Here is a 15,512-nt window from a genome sequence, read left to right on the forward strand (position 1 = left end):
CCCCACCTCTTAATACTGTTACAATGGCAAATAAATTTCAACAGAGGACATTTCCATCACCGTGCCCTTCCTATAGATTAGGGGAGGAGGTGTGCGAGGGGATGGGGAGCTACTTACTGACTTGTTCCCCAAGGCTTGCTCAGCCTACTTTCTTATAAAACCTAGGACCCCCAGCCTAGGGATGGCACCACCCATAATGGAGTGGCCCCTCCCCTGTTGACCTTTAATTGAGAAAATAAAGTTTGGCTTTAATCCTAGCACTTGGAGAGCAGAGGTGGGCAGGCCTCTGTGAGTTCAAGGCCATTCTGCTTTACAAAGCAAGTTTCAAGACATCCAAGGCTTAGAGAAATTCTGTGTAAGGAAGGAAGGAAGGGGGTAAATACTTTACACCTGGATCTTATGGAAGCCTTTTCTCAATTGAGGTTCCCTCCCTTCAGATAACTCTAGCTTATGTCAAGTTAACATTAAACTGTCATCAAGTACAACACATAATTAAAAATATATCTAAAAAAATAAAACTAGTCAGATGTATGGTTGCACACTTTCATAATCCCAGCACCCAGGAGACAAAGGCAAGTAGATCCCTTCAAGTTCAAGGCAAGTTTGGTCTACAAAAGGAATTTCAGGAGCCAGGACTGCAGAGCAAGATTGAATGGAGAAGCGGACCACCTGGAAAGCTGATGCGTGGTGATGCAGGTTTGTAGTTCCGCACAGAGGCAGGAGATCGGAAAGGTGAGGTCATGCTTGGCTACATAGCAAGTTTGAGGTTATCCCAGGATAATAAGAGGCTGTCTCAAAAAAAGAAAGGAAGGAAGGAAGGAAGGAAGGAAGGAAGGAAGGAAGGAAGGAAGGAAAAAAAGGGAGAAGGAAAAGGAAAAAGAAAAAGAAAAAGAAAAAACCTAACTGGCCCAGACAGTTGAAAGCAGTTGGGATGAGGTGAGTTAACTGTCAAAGTTCTGTACAGTTCACACCCTGCCACTCATACATGCCTGGAAAAAGTCCTAAAAGCCAGGCCACTGCAGTCTGCTGTGCAGCGGTTCCTACCCCTTGGATTAATCTCTCACCATCCTCCCACAAAAGCCAAGGCTGCATCTCCAGATGCTGTAGTATAACTGGCCACTCCAGAATCCTAGACAAGTTGAGTCCAGGAGCTAAGCACACAAGCACAGATCAGGGTCAGCAAGCTAAGGATGAGAGAACCTTTCTCTCCCCTAACTTCATCCTTCAAAATGGCACCCTGTAGGCTGGAGAGAGTCAGTCCAGGCAGGTAAGGGCACCGGCAGCCAAGCCTGAATTTGGTCTCAGGGGCCCACATGGTGGAAGAGGGGACCGACCCCTGCTAATTGTCTCCTCATGTGTGTAGCACAGGTGTCCTGTGCCTCCTAGCCCAGCACAGATTTTAATTGTAATATAACATTTTTAGTTTTAAAAATAAAGGACTAGAGATGTAGAATACTTGCCTAGCATCCACTGGGCTTGGCATCCTCAGTGAAGAAAGGAGAGGTGAGAGGGAGACAGACTACGTGTACAAGTGATGTGCTCCACCCAGTGCCTGACACAGTAACGAGCAAACTAACCTTAGCATAGCTCTGTTCTCTTTCCTGCCTAAGTCAAGTAGCACACACGTACATGCTTGGGTATTGAGGAGATTACACAGGGGACTCCAGTTTACAGAGCTACTTAACATTCCAAGTAACGATCTTACTTTCAGACCTAAACACACAACGCCCATTATACATTCCTAGGCCGTCTGGCAGCTTTTGTGGAAAGCTAAGAAGGGGCTATCACTCAGGTAGACAAACCTCCCTCCAGTGACAAACAAACCACAGAAGGACCTAGCGGTATACAAGTGTCTCTCAGACTGAGGGCTCTGGGGGCTCTCCGGGGGAACAAAGTGCTTCGTTCCCTGAGTCAGGTGAGGCTGACAAGCCTGCGGTTTTGGTAGAAGCATCTTTATTACTCCATACGTTGGAGACCACAATGGGCTGATACAGGCAACAAGAAGCTGGCTCCACACAACTATGATTCATTCTTATTTGTTTAGCCATTGTGACTTCCTATTCCCCCACAACCTCCACAGAGACACCCAGGGAGGGAGCTGCTGACACCAAGATCATTATGGAATTATGAGTCTCATCGAACCATCATTAGAGCCACCACAGGGAAATAAATCTTCCTTGGCTGGAGCTTGATGTAGAGCCATAGGAACTCAGCTTCACTGTCCTGTCACGTGCTTCTCGGGAACAGGTTGGTGCACGCTGAGAAATGGAATAACATTGAGCCATCCGCTAGGGTGGGGAACTCAGAGCCTCTGGCCTTAGCTGCTCCCCACTCCGGGCAACGATGACAATAACCTATCATTAAGGAGAACATTACGGCTTATGTGTACAGCCTTCTCATATCCCTTATGCTGTTTAATTCTATGGGATGCAGTGTTTATTGCTCTTCATTAACCAGAATGGGAACTGGAGTTCAAATGTGCTGATACAGCCCGGTGCTGGGCATAGGGCAGCCCTCAGATTAGGATGGGTAGCATGGAGTGCTCCCTAAGGCTCCAAGTAGACCTTGGCCCGGATTTAACTCAAAATCTAATACTTTTTATATTCAAAAGAGCCCAATCCCACCCATCAGAGTTCATGTTCCCATTGATATGTTATGAACCAGGATCCAGTGGAGAATGAACACACTAAGTCCTGAGGTAAAGATGGCCTCAAGTTCTTTCTCACCATATTCGTGGAAAGTGAGGTACATTTCCGTTCTCTTTGAATCTGTGCTGACCTGTGACCGATAAAGTACAGGTGAGATGGCATCCCAATATAAGCTTAGCCTCAGACCTGCCTTAGCTCTTCTGTAATAGCTGTGGCCACCCTGATAGAGGTAAAGGAAGAGGAACCCCACCGACCCCACCCTTCCAGGCGCACTGCCAAGACCCACATGCATGAATGAAACTGGAGGCCTGAAGCTCCAGACCAGATTGTTCTCCGGTTGACTACACCCAATAGGTCAATGAGCACCACACAGAGCAGAATGATTGGCCAGTTAAACCCTTCCTGAAATCCTAACTCTTGGAGCTGTGTGACGTTTGTTTTAATACATAGGGTAACATGTTTTCAAAAGAGATCCAGGTAATAAATACTTTCAGCTTTCTGGTCCATAAAAGAATCCCCATCGCATACTGTTTTTACTTTATTTCTCTTTATTTTGTTTCGCCACCACTTGAAGATGTAAAAGGGTTAGGGGGAAAAAACAAAAACAAAAACCAGTAGGGTGTTGTGGCATACACTGTTTTTTTTCTCCCAGCACATAGGAAGCTAAGCCAGGAAGATCACAAATATAGAAACCCTGTCTCAAAGACCTTCCTACTGACAGTAAAAAACTTCCTTAACGTGCTAGCAGCTCTGTAAGCGTAGGCTATAAAACCAGGCACACTGGCTCACTTGGAAAGTCCTAGCTACTCAGAGGCTAAGGCAGGAGGATCATGAGTTTGAGGCTAGGCCAGCTACAAAACAAAACTCTTTCTCAAATAACAAACAAACAAACAATAATAACAATAAGCAGGCTCAGGGCTGGGTCTAGCATGTGAGCCCTACTTTGGTAAGGTCTGTCTGCCACCATTAAGACCTGACGGGAGGTGGGGGTGCATACTTTAAAATCTCAGCACTCCAGTGGTTAAGAGCACTGACTGCTCTTCGAAAGGTTCTGAGTTCAAATCCCAGCAACCACATGGTGGCTCACAACCATCTGTGACGAGATCTGATGCCCTCTTCTGGTGTGTCTGAAGACAGCTACAGTATACTTCTACATAATTACATAATAAATAAATAAATATTTAAAATCTCAGCACTCAGGAGGTAGAGGCAGACAGATCTCAGAGTTCAACCAGCCTGGACTTAAAAACAAACTCCAGGACAGCCAGGACTGTACAGAAAAGCCTTATCTTGAACCAAAACAAAACAAAGTTCCAACCAGACATGGTGGTGCGTGCCTATAGTTCATAACTATAGGTAGAAGCAGAAGAATCAAGAGTTCAAGGTAATTCTTACCCACATTGCAAGTTCAAGGTCAGCCTGGGTTACATGAGACCCTTTGTCAAAAGAAAATAAAGTAAGAGGAGAAAGAGACTCTTAAACTGGGACGGCCAACATGACCAATAGACTTCTGCCAAGATAGTACCAGGCAAACTCATGGCTATGTTACTGGTAGTCAGGGTCTAGACTGTGTGTTTCCAGGTTCTTGGCATCATGTTTAAGAATGACATGAAGGCATACAGAATTTACAATGTAACAAGAATACTCTACTCAAAGCAAAGGGACAGTACAGATTACAAATGAATACACAGTACAGTTCCACGGGGTGCCACAAGTGAAGCACACAAAGACCTTGATTATAGTTTGGGGTTCCCTTTATAGGGTTCAGGAGAGGTAGGAGTTTAATTATTAAAAGGTTTAGTGAGAGTGTTTCTGTTTTCACTGACAGATAATTTATTTGGCCTTGTATTTCTACTGTACATGCCCTTTCTCATAAAGCACTTGATTTTAATCATCTACACACTCAGTTGGGCATAGGCATAAGAGGGTAAATAGGGAATTCTCCCCTAAAAGTTCACATGCACACCAAAAACAGTCTAGGACAGATCAGCACCCCCATCTTCATACCTAGATTGACTAGAGTGTGTCTTGGTCTTCAGGTGGGTTAAGGGAAAGAGAAACATATTCCATTGTTCGAAGTGGAGCTTACATGCAGCTTGATACACACAGGGATCTTGGGTTGATAACATGTTCCTAGGTGCATTGTTTGGAGTGTGTGTGTGAGTGTGTGTGGGTGTGTGTGTGAGTGTGTGTACGTGTGTGTGTGTGTGCGCTCGTCCATATGCACAAGTATAGGTAATGGCCTCGGGATTCTAACTGCATCATAGGATTCTGAGGGTGGAGTGATGACTGTTCAGTTAAGAGCACTGGCTGCTGCTCTTCCAGAGGACAGAATTTGATTCACACCACCCACATGACTGCTCAAACTTGCCTGTAATTACAGTTTTGGAGAACCCACTGACCTCTTTCAGCCTCCATAGTCAGTGTGTGCAAATGCTATGCATACTTACAAGGAAAAACACTATACACAGAAAATAAAAATAACATGAATCTTTGATTAACATCTTTTTTATTTTTTAAAAGATTTATTTATTATATATAAGTACACTGTAGCTGTCTTCAGACACACCAGAAGAGGGCATCAGATCCCATTACAGGTGGTTGTGGAACACCATATGGGTGCTGGGATTTGAACTCAGGACCTCTGGAAGAGCAGTCAGTGCTCTTAACTTTTAAGCCATCTCTCCAGCCCAACATCTTTTTTTTTTTAAGAAAAAATGGAATGTGGGCCTGAGAAACAGTTCAGTGGGTAAAGAGACACTTGCTGCTAAACTGATGATCTGAGCTTGAACCCTAGGATCACGTGGTGGGAAGAGAGAGCCGACTCCAATAAGGTGTTCTCTGTATGGGCCCCGTAGACTCTTGTGTTTGAGTGCCTGGCCATAGGGAGTGGCACTATTAGGAGATGTGGCCTTGTTGGAGAGTATGTGGCCATAGGGGAAGTGTGTCACTGTGGAGGTGGGCCTTGAAGTCTCCTCTGCTCAAGCTATGCCCTGTGACACAGTCTCTTTCTGGGACCTGAGGATCAAGATGTAGAACTCTCAGCTCCGTAAGCATCATATCTGCCCGGATGCTGCCATGCCTCCCACCATGATGATAATGGACTGAACCTCTGAAACTGTAAGCCAGACCCAATTAAATGTTTTCCTTTATAAGAGTTGCTGTGACCATGGTGTCTCTTCACACCAGTGAAAGTCAAACTCAGATATTCTATGACCTCCAGTGGCACACAAACCCATGCACAAGCACGCACACAATTAAATAAACAAATGTAATAAAAAGCAGTGCAGAACTCCTTTTAAGAAAGGAATGACGGTGTGTACACAGCCAAAGCAAACAGAGTCCCAGGTTGCTAAGTTATCCCTCCGCTTGCCTGCCTCTGCCATGGAGCTCCAGTATCACCAGGCCTAGATCGTCGGCCATGTCTTGGTTCTGTTCTCAGCTGAATTGAATAGTTCAACAAAATTCTGCACATAGCAAGACAAGTCAACGCATCTGTATCTTCTATCCTCTCAAGATGGATTACTCATGAAAGAGCTCTAAGGGATGGGATGGTCTTAGTGGCCCTCACAGACTGACCATGTGTCACTCTTCTTCTGTGTGGCTGCCATTGTGTAGCTGAGGCAGGAGGATTATGACTGGATATGTTTAACCCCAGCACTCAGAAGGACCACCCGCAAGCTGGAAGCAAGGCGGCTCTACATTGTGAGTTCCGGGCCAATCTGTATAGCAAGACTTTGTCCTCTCTCCTATTGGCTTATTTTTTTTTTCAAACTCTACCTTAATAAGGGTTTTTAAATGCTACAACCTCTCTTCTAGCCCACCATCCACCAGAGGTAGTGGAGGTGAAAGGTTATTAGGACACAGAGGAAGCGGACTTGTTTGGTGTGACTCAATCTTTGTTATCGGAAGTCCAGTCCTCTAACAAAACACCGACAGGAACCAGCAACCAGTCCACTCTGCTTCAGTCACCACCGACGAATCAGCACTGACGGCCCCATCCAGAAGAGACTTCCAGGCTTTGCCATTCGGCCTGAGTGGTGGAAGCTGCAAGAAGCAGATGGAATATCATGAGAAGTTCTTGGCGAGTTACTCTGCGAGATCACGACAAGGAGATCAGCAACGCGATGCAAGGTGAACCGAAGCCAGAGAGTCGTCAGCAAAGGCCAGTGAGGCGGGCGAGGAGAGCCAGTGCCAGAGATTCCTCCCACTGTCTGTGGGGTCAAATTTACTTTCTTTCTAAACATCATGCATCCTCTCGTGTGTTAGCAAGCCATCTTTTCACCTGTCTGCCCCAGCAAAACATCATATGACATAACTGAGTTTCAAAAAAAAAAAACCCAGAAACTAAAATTCCCTAAAAACTACTACTACTACTACTACTACTACTAATAATAATAATAATAATAATAATAATAATAATAATAATATAATTCAGGTAGTTTAGGCATCTTTACAACTTTGTAAAATACCATTAATTCCAAAACACTTTTGTCACTCCAAAGACGAAAAAAATTTTTTGCGTGTGGTTTTTCCAAACAGGATTTCTTTGTCCTGTCTGTCCTGAAACTCACTTGGTAGGCCAGGCTGGCCTCAAACTCAGGGATCCATCTGCCTCTGCCTCCCAAGTGCTGGGATTAAAGGTGTGCACCATCATGCCTGGCTAAAAGAAATTATTTTTAAATTTTATTTCTTTATTTACTCATTTGTGTATGTGTGGGTATATGGCATGTGTGTAAACACATTTACGTGTGAGAGTCCATATGTGACACAAGCCCACATGTGGAGGTGTGAGAACAACCGTGGGTGTTGCTTCCTGCCATCTATTTTGAGGCAATTCTCTTTTTTGCCACTGAGCTATGACATACCTCAGACTAGCAGGTAAAGAGCTTTCATGGGTATTTCATGTTTCCATCTCCCATCATGAGTGCTGGGATGACACACTCAGGCCATTGAAGCCAGCTTTTAAATGGGTTCTAGGGATCTGAATTCAAGTTGTCAGGCTTTCGTGGCAAACACTTTTACCTGCTGAGCAATTCCCCAGCCTCTGAAGAAAACTTATGCTCTATACAAATGACTTCCACCCCCTCTTCCTCCAGTCTCCAACAAGCACTAATCTACTTCCTTTCTACATAAATGTGCCTGCTTTATCTGACAACTGGAATCATACAGTAGCCAGAGCAAGCTTCGAGCTTTCCAACCTCCTACAGCAATCTCCGAGTGACTAGGAACATAGGCATAGGCCTCAAGGCTCAGTCCCACCAAACAGACTTAAACCTGGTGGACTTAAACATGAATTATATATTCTGCATCTAGTGCAGAGGAGACAGTTGATTTCACCAGAACCACAAAGGCCGAAGAAAGAATTATAGTTCACTGGGAAGAAGTGGGATATAGTTACCAGGCAGAGGGCAAAGTGTCCTCTGCAGCAAATCCATGCATGGCAGCTACAAATAACTCCAGTACTGAATAGCCAGGGACTATGTCAAATGTACAAATAACTACAGTATGAAGTGTGGGAGCGAGGGACCGTGTCAAATGTACCTGCTATTTCATCTAGTCTTCACTGCAATCCTATGGAGGTGGTATTCTCCCTGCTTTATGGATATGGAACTGAACTTGAGAAAAGTAGAAAAAATTGCCCAAGTTTATACAGATATTCAGTGATGTTTTTACCCAAATCTCACTGCCAAGCATCCAAGAAGAAGATCTAATAATTTTTTAATTGTGTTAAAATATATATGCTATTAGCCATTTTATTTTGTATGCCCAATATCAATGTTCTCAACAGGGAAGAGCCTGTGTGACCAGAAATTTCTTTTCAGACCAAGGAAAAGAAAAAAAGAAAACAAGTTTTTATAATGGGAAGGAAAAAAAAAACCGTTGACAGTTTTTTCCTTTAGATTTCCAAGTAAGCGTCCCAATGTTGTCAGTCTGTGACATGAGACTACATAGCTATATTTCTCCCAAGCCCCCCTTCTTGTTGTACCTCTCATCTTGCTCTAACAGGCCTAGAGACTCAGCTTTCAGCTATGCTCTGCCTATGGGGGATCAGCAAGTGCAGAACTCCACACTGTGCTCTTCGCCTCCTCCGGCTATGATTTACAAGAGCTCTCAACTCAAGCTCTTCGTTGGTCCTTATGGTGGGGACTTGGGGCCAGGGAGCTCTGCCTACCCAATCTCTGCCTCTCTAGACAAGAGCCCAGATGGTGTGTGATGGGGGTTGAAGGATCTGTTGAGGTAAAAACTTGAAAGGCTATAGGAAACCAAACTCCTCAGCTTATTCCCCCAAAGACCAGCTTCTGGAGTGCCATGGCAGAATAACTATATATTAAACCTTCTGCCATATCGAACTTAATGCTAAGTAAGCCTCAGGCTTACAGCACCACACTGACTCCTCCTGGAGAGACATGGCCCCCGACACTCCCTCTGCAGTACATACCCATCTCCACCAAAGCACCTCGAATCCCAAGCTTTTGAAAGATTTACTGTCAGTGCCGCAGACAAATAAGTGAATAACCAGCAGTTGATTCTAAAGACAGGATGCTCATTTGCATGAGTAGTTGTGCCTCGTTTGCATTGGATTTGCATGCATTTGCATATCACGTCCACCCTGTCAGAATGTATATAAATCCTTTATACTTTCATTTCTTTTTTTATTTTCTAAAAAGCCCCACACCCCCACATCCTGCCCAGACTGTCTGGTAAAATTACAGGTTGAATATTCCTAGTTTGATTGTTAAGAGCGTATGTGTCATGTTGTAAAGCTTTCTAACTCCAGCAATCCACAGGGATTTTGGAACCTTAGTTGATAAATTTCATTTATTCATTCAAATAAAAAAGTAAATAAAAATTAAAAAGGAAGGCACCCTGGTACATGTGTGTAATCTCAGGGTTCACGAGTTAGAGGCAGAAGAAACGTCATGAATTTGAGATCATCCTGGCCTACACAGAGAATTTGAAGCCAGGTTGAACTCCATAAGAGACCCTGCCTAAAGAAATAAATACTAAAATTCAATATTGCTCTAATAGTGCATGCCTGGCAACCGGGAAGCTGAGGCAGGAGGACTGTGAATTTGTGATGTATAGTCTTTTTTTTTGAAATGCTTACATTACATTTATGTATGTGTATATGGACGCATGCATGTATATACCATGGGATGCGTGTGGCTGTCAGACAACTAGGAAGAGTCACTCTCTCCTCAGATCACGTGGGTCCCAGAATCGAACTCAAATGCCTTTGTTTACTGAGCTGTCTCGCCAGCCTGACATCTAGTCTTTTCTTGAGACATAATCTCATTATGTAGCTCAGCTGTCTTCAAAGTCTCAATCCTCCTGCTTTAGCCTTCCAACTGCTGGGATGACAGATATGCGCCATTATGCCCAGAAAAACAAACCAAAAACAAAAACCCACATATTCATAATTGCCAAGCGTGTTCTAAACGCAGAGGATGTCTATACAAACAATGTAACTATAAAAACAATTACAACATCACAAACTAAATGCCATTGCTTCAGAAGATCATTTGGCATAGCCAATCACTAACTACACGTGCAGCTAGGTGCCGTGACCCATAACCGTAATCCCAGGATTGAGAGGTAGAAACAGGACCAGAAGTACAGGCCGACCACAGCTACAGAGCAAGTTTGCAGACACCCTGGGTTACATGAGACCTTATCTCAAATAAATAAGTAAATAATTCAAGTGCAAACCAGGTCACTAAAACTTCCTGAAAGTCCTGAATCAGAAGGTTATCTGGCTATTGCACAGTATACTGACATTATTAGTCAAAGATTAATCCTGGGGGCTGGGGAGACAGCTGAGTGGTTAAGAGCACTGACTGCTCTTCCAGAGGTCCTGAGTTCAATACCCAGCAACCACATGGTGGCTCACAACTATCTGTAATGGGATCTCATGTCCTCTTCTGGTGTGTCTGAAGACAGCTGCAGTGTCTTCATATGCATAAAATAAATAAATCTTAAAAAATTAATCCTGAAAAATCAAAAAATAAACGTTCCTAAATACCAAATATTCACTAACCCTAGGTTTGGAAAACACCAACTGGAGTAGCATTTTTAAAAAAAAATTCAAGAGCCAAAAAGATGACTCAGTTTGCAAAGGCTCCAAGCCTAAGAACCTAAACTGAATCTCCGGGCCCCACCTAGTGGGATGAACCTATTCCACACAGGTGTCCTCTGACCACACACAGGTGCCTTGACGCAGTCAATCATGCACACGTGTACATACACACACTAAAGTAAATAAATTATGCTATACCGCGTTCAGACAAGGGCTTCTCTTCCGGGCTGCTTCCATGGTCTTTTCTGGAGACTCAGCTGTCCTCTACAATCATGATCTCCCTAGCAAACACCCAGAAAAATGTAATCCGATCAGCAGGAAGTTGAGCATTTTGAATTTGTGTGTATATCTGTGTGTGTATGTGTGCGCACGCATCTGTCTGTCTGTCGGTCGGTCGGTCGGTCAGTCGGTCGGTCGGTCGGTCGGTCAGTCGGTCGGTCGGTCGGTCAGTCGGTCGGTCGGTCGGTCGGTCGGTTGGTCGGTCGGTGTGTGTGTGTGGTTTTGGGGGGATTTTTTTGTTTGTTTTCTGTTCTTTGGTATAACTTGTTTTACACATCACTACTAAGGACTAGAAATGTATTTGTGGTTGTTTTGGCTTTTATAATTTTATAAAATAAATATTTGGCTTTCTCCTACAAAAATACAAAGTGAAGCTACAGAATCATTCTGTGTGGATATTTTAAGTCCTTATTGACAGGCCTTTGACAGGCATAACTACCAACATGGATTCTTTCTCTTGTTCAAAGGCTTCTTTATAATAGCTGTTGGCTTTGTTTAAAGTGTTCTCCTAAATTTATCTGGAACTAGATCATTTGTAGATAAATTGGAGAAAGCAACTATGTAGTATAACCTGTGAATTTGAAGACTCACTCAAAATTGTAATATTTGGGGCTGGAGCCATGACTCATCAGTTAAGTGTATGTCAGTTCCTAGCACCTACATTAGGAAGCTCTCAGCCACCTATAACTCCATCTGCAGGGCATCTGACACATCTAGCTTTTTCAGGCACCTGCATTCATACACACACAGACACACACACACACAGACACACACACACACACACACATGAAATCTAAAAGAAAAGAAAGATAAAGGAAGAAAGAAAAAAAGGAGGGAGAAAGGGAGGATATGTAGTTATGGGAAACCCAAAGAGAATTGACAGAGAAGCAGAGAGAATGTCTAGCAGAACCTGTAAGAGTTCCAAGAAAGGTGAGCCAGCAAAATAAGGCACCGGAGAGAGTTCAAGTACAAAGAACCCTGGAAAGAAGTTGTTGGATCTAGCATTTAGCTCTAGGTGTGGCTGTGCATGCATGAAATCCCAAGACTCATGATATGGAGGTAATAGGATTAGGAGCTCATGGTCAGTTTCAGCAATGTAAAGAGTTCAAGGTCAGGTTAGGCAGCCCAAGGCAACCCTGTCCCCAAAGCAAACAAACTCTGGCTTTCTAAGGATGGAACTAGAAGTTTAGGGCAGGGACCCCAGCTCCCAAAGCCTTAACGATTAGTCTCGGCCACCCATTGCAACCTGCCAATTAAAGACATCCAACGACCTCCATCCAGAAGCAGAGACAGGACTAGTCCCACAAATTCAAGGCCAGCCTGGACTGTATTGCTAATTCAGCTACACAAAAATCATACAGAGAATCTTTAAGCACAGTGTTTCCTGGCCCTTAGTCACACAATATTCTGGTTCAGTAAGTGCAGAACAGAGCCCAGGGATCTTTCTTTTTAATAAGGGACTCAGCTAATGTTAAAGCACCGATTTGGAAAATTGTTGGCACTTTCAGATGAAGCAAAACTCTTTGACCTGCAAATCCACTCCCGTTTTCCCCAAAGAGGGAGGAATATATGCCCATAAAAGGATGTGAAAGAGAGGCCCAGAGCAGCATAATTCACAATAGTTAAAACCAGAAACAGCTCCACGTGTTCATAAGAGGACAGTGGGAGAGGTTATAAAGAAAAGCAGCAAAGGTTCCAATGGCGGGGAAATCAGACACTGAAACTGGTGACCAGAATGCTGTGGGTTTTCCCTGGCAGCCTGGAGGTGGGACCTGAGAAAATGAACCTGGTCAGTGCTAGAAGTAGGGTGTGAGGAATGGAATGAGAGGACACAGAGGAAAGAGGGTAAGTGTGGGAACAGATACAAAATGACCATGGCTGTCTTCATCTGAAATACATCTGAAACTCCCCAGTCTAGAGGTCCCCTTGAGCCCTACCCACCGAGCTTATGTTTGTCACGCCTTCTCCTTGGATGTACGGGTAGGAAAGCCGACTGACCCACTTTGCACACTGGGATGGAGGTTTAAAGGAGGAGAGGAGGGAGAGGTGGGAGGCAGGCTTGAGGAGCAGTGGCAGATCCATGGAGAGGCAGGGTGTGTATCTTTGAGACACTAATGGGACCTAAAAATCTGAGACATGGGGTGGGGTGGAGTGGAGGGCGAGCCCCAGTTTTTATGGCCCTGTTATCAAGGTGTGAGGAATCTGTCATCTGCAGGATATAGTAACCAGTAGGCTGAAAAATTAATTAGGCTGCTCCATATAAGAGGGGAAAAAAGAGAAGAGAGAGGGAATTCTGTCTGAGCAGGTGTCATACTAACTCGGCAGGAGGCTAGGTGCTGCCAATATCCTCTTCTTTCTCTCCCAGTCACAGCTGGTTCCAAGCTGCTCTCTGGGGAAGGACCTCAGACAAGTGCAGTCTTGTGGGGATGCGAAGGAGGCTTTTCTAAGGAGAGAAGTCCAGGAAAGGAGAGTGGAGGCGGCTGACTGTACCATTCCAACTCCAACTTCACTTCCTCTGTCCCTGGAGACACCGTGGAAGCCTAGGGGGAAAATTCAACACTTCTCAAAGGTCTGCTTCCTGGCTAGCCCATGCCAAAGGCCTCCTGATTACCGCTTCTGCAGCCCTGCAAGTCCAAGAGTGGGTTCATTCTCACTCGAATGGCAAGTGGAGTTTGAAGGTAGGAAAGGGTCACAGTGCCAGTGAGGGCTCCGGTGCAGGTAGTCATGGCTTAGTCCGAACTAAACTTTTGTTTATTTGTTTGTTGAGGCTGGGCCTCCCATAGCCCAGGTTGGCCTGGAATTCCATCTATAGAAAGCATTACCTGGTACTTCTGTTGCTCTTGTCACCTCCCAAGCGCTGAGGTTACAGCTTCAAACTCTTTTTTACTATAATGAGTAAAATGGTGCTTTTTGGCAGCAAGGATCAACCAACCCTACCATCAAGGGAAAGAGCTGTAGAGTGCTGACTCGTAGGATGGGGTGCAGTTTCCTCCATTCCTAGGGCACCTGGTGACAGAGCATGAGGAGACTGTCCTCCACCAGGATAGTAATGACGAAAGTGAACATGGCCGATTCCTGGGATCTCAGAAGTGCTAAGCAGGGTAACGCATCATCCTATGTGCACTATTGAATGTTTATGCTCACAGTTCCACCAACCAGCTTCCAGGTACCCACGCACCATCTAAAAGAAACTGATCACGAACTAAACCAGAACGAACCAGTCATCAGGCATCAAAAAAATTAACAAACCGCTTTGTCTAGTCGATGGGGCTCAGCAGGAAGACAGCAGGGAACTTGCGTATTCATAAACACGTCTAGACTCGTGGGACAAAATAGAAAACAAAATGGAGAAATGTCTTTACTCTTTTTAATCTTACTTCTCTTTTTAAATTTTATTTGCTACTCAGCCACAGCTGACCTTGAACTGGCAATGTAGCCCAAGCTGGCCTCAAACTGAGGGCAATCCTCCTGCTTCCTGCCCCTCATTTTCCCAAATGCTGGTATTTAGGCTTGTACTACCATGCTCAGACTGCCTTCTTTTGTTTCTAAATATCTGTGTGTGTGTGTGTGTGTGTGTGTGTGTGTGTGTGTGTGTGTGTGTGTGTGTGTGTGTGTATGTGTGTGTGTGTGTGTGTGAGAGAGAGAGAGAGAGAGAGAGAGAGAGAGAGAGAGAGAGAGATGGTAAGCACAAGGTCTCTCACAGAACCTGGAATTCATCAATTAACCAGACTGACTGACCGTCAATGAACTCCAAGGATCTGTTTGTCATCAGCACCCAAGCTCCCATTTCCTACCCTCCTCTCCTCAGGCACTGGGGTTACATGGCCAGTGGGGGTGGCTTGCCCAATGGAAGCTTTACCCTCTAAGCCATCTCCCCCCACAATACCTCTATCTAGAGTTCATTCTTGTAATCTCAACACTTGAGAAGACGAGGCAGGAAGACTGCCATGAGTTTGGGACCAGCTTGAACTACAAGCTGAATTCATAGGTCAGGCTGGCCTTATCTAAATAGAGACAGAGACAGAGACAGAGAGACAGGCAGACAGAGGTGCTCTGAAGCCAGGCATGGTGATGAATCCTGTAATCTCAGCACTTGGAGGCAAGAGCCAAAAGGATCACAAGGTCAGGATCTCAAATAGAAAATGGAGTGAAACCTATGATTTATAGATGAGGTGTGGATGAGGTAGGGCAGGAAGCCATGCACGCTTTAAGGGAAAGAGTTTGCTAAGCAGAGAAATAAAGAAATACTAAAGTCTTGAGATCAGAAGATGTTTGACATGTTGAAGGTGAGTAAGTCAGGGACAGCACAGGTGACAAAGCTACTTGGAAAAGTAGGAAGGAACCAGATCCTGAAGAACTCTTATTATTTATTTAATTTTTGAGACAGTCTCACAATGAGACCTTGAAATTATGATATAGCCCAGACCAAACTCAAACTAGATAGCCTCTGTCTCACCTTCCTAAGTGCTAGGATTATAAACATAAGCCACAATACTTGGCTTGTT

The sequence above is a fragment of the Rattus norvegicus genome, chromosome 18 (genome assembly GCF_036323735.1).
Source record: "Rattus norvegicus strain BN/NHsdMcwi chromosome 18, GRCr8, whole genome shotgun sequence".
Classification (NCBI taxonomy): Eukaryota; Metazoa; Chordata; class Mammalia; order Rodentia; family Muridae; genus Rattus; species Rattus norvegicus.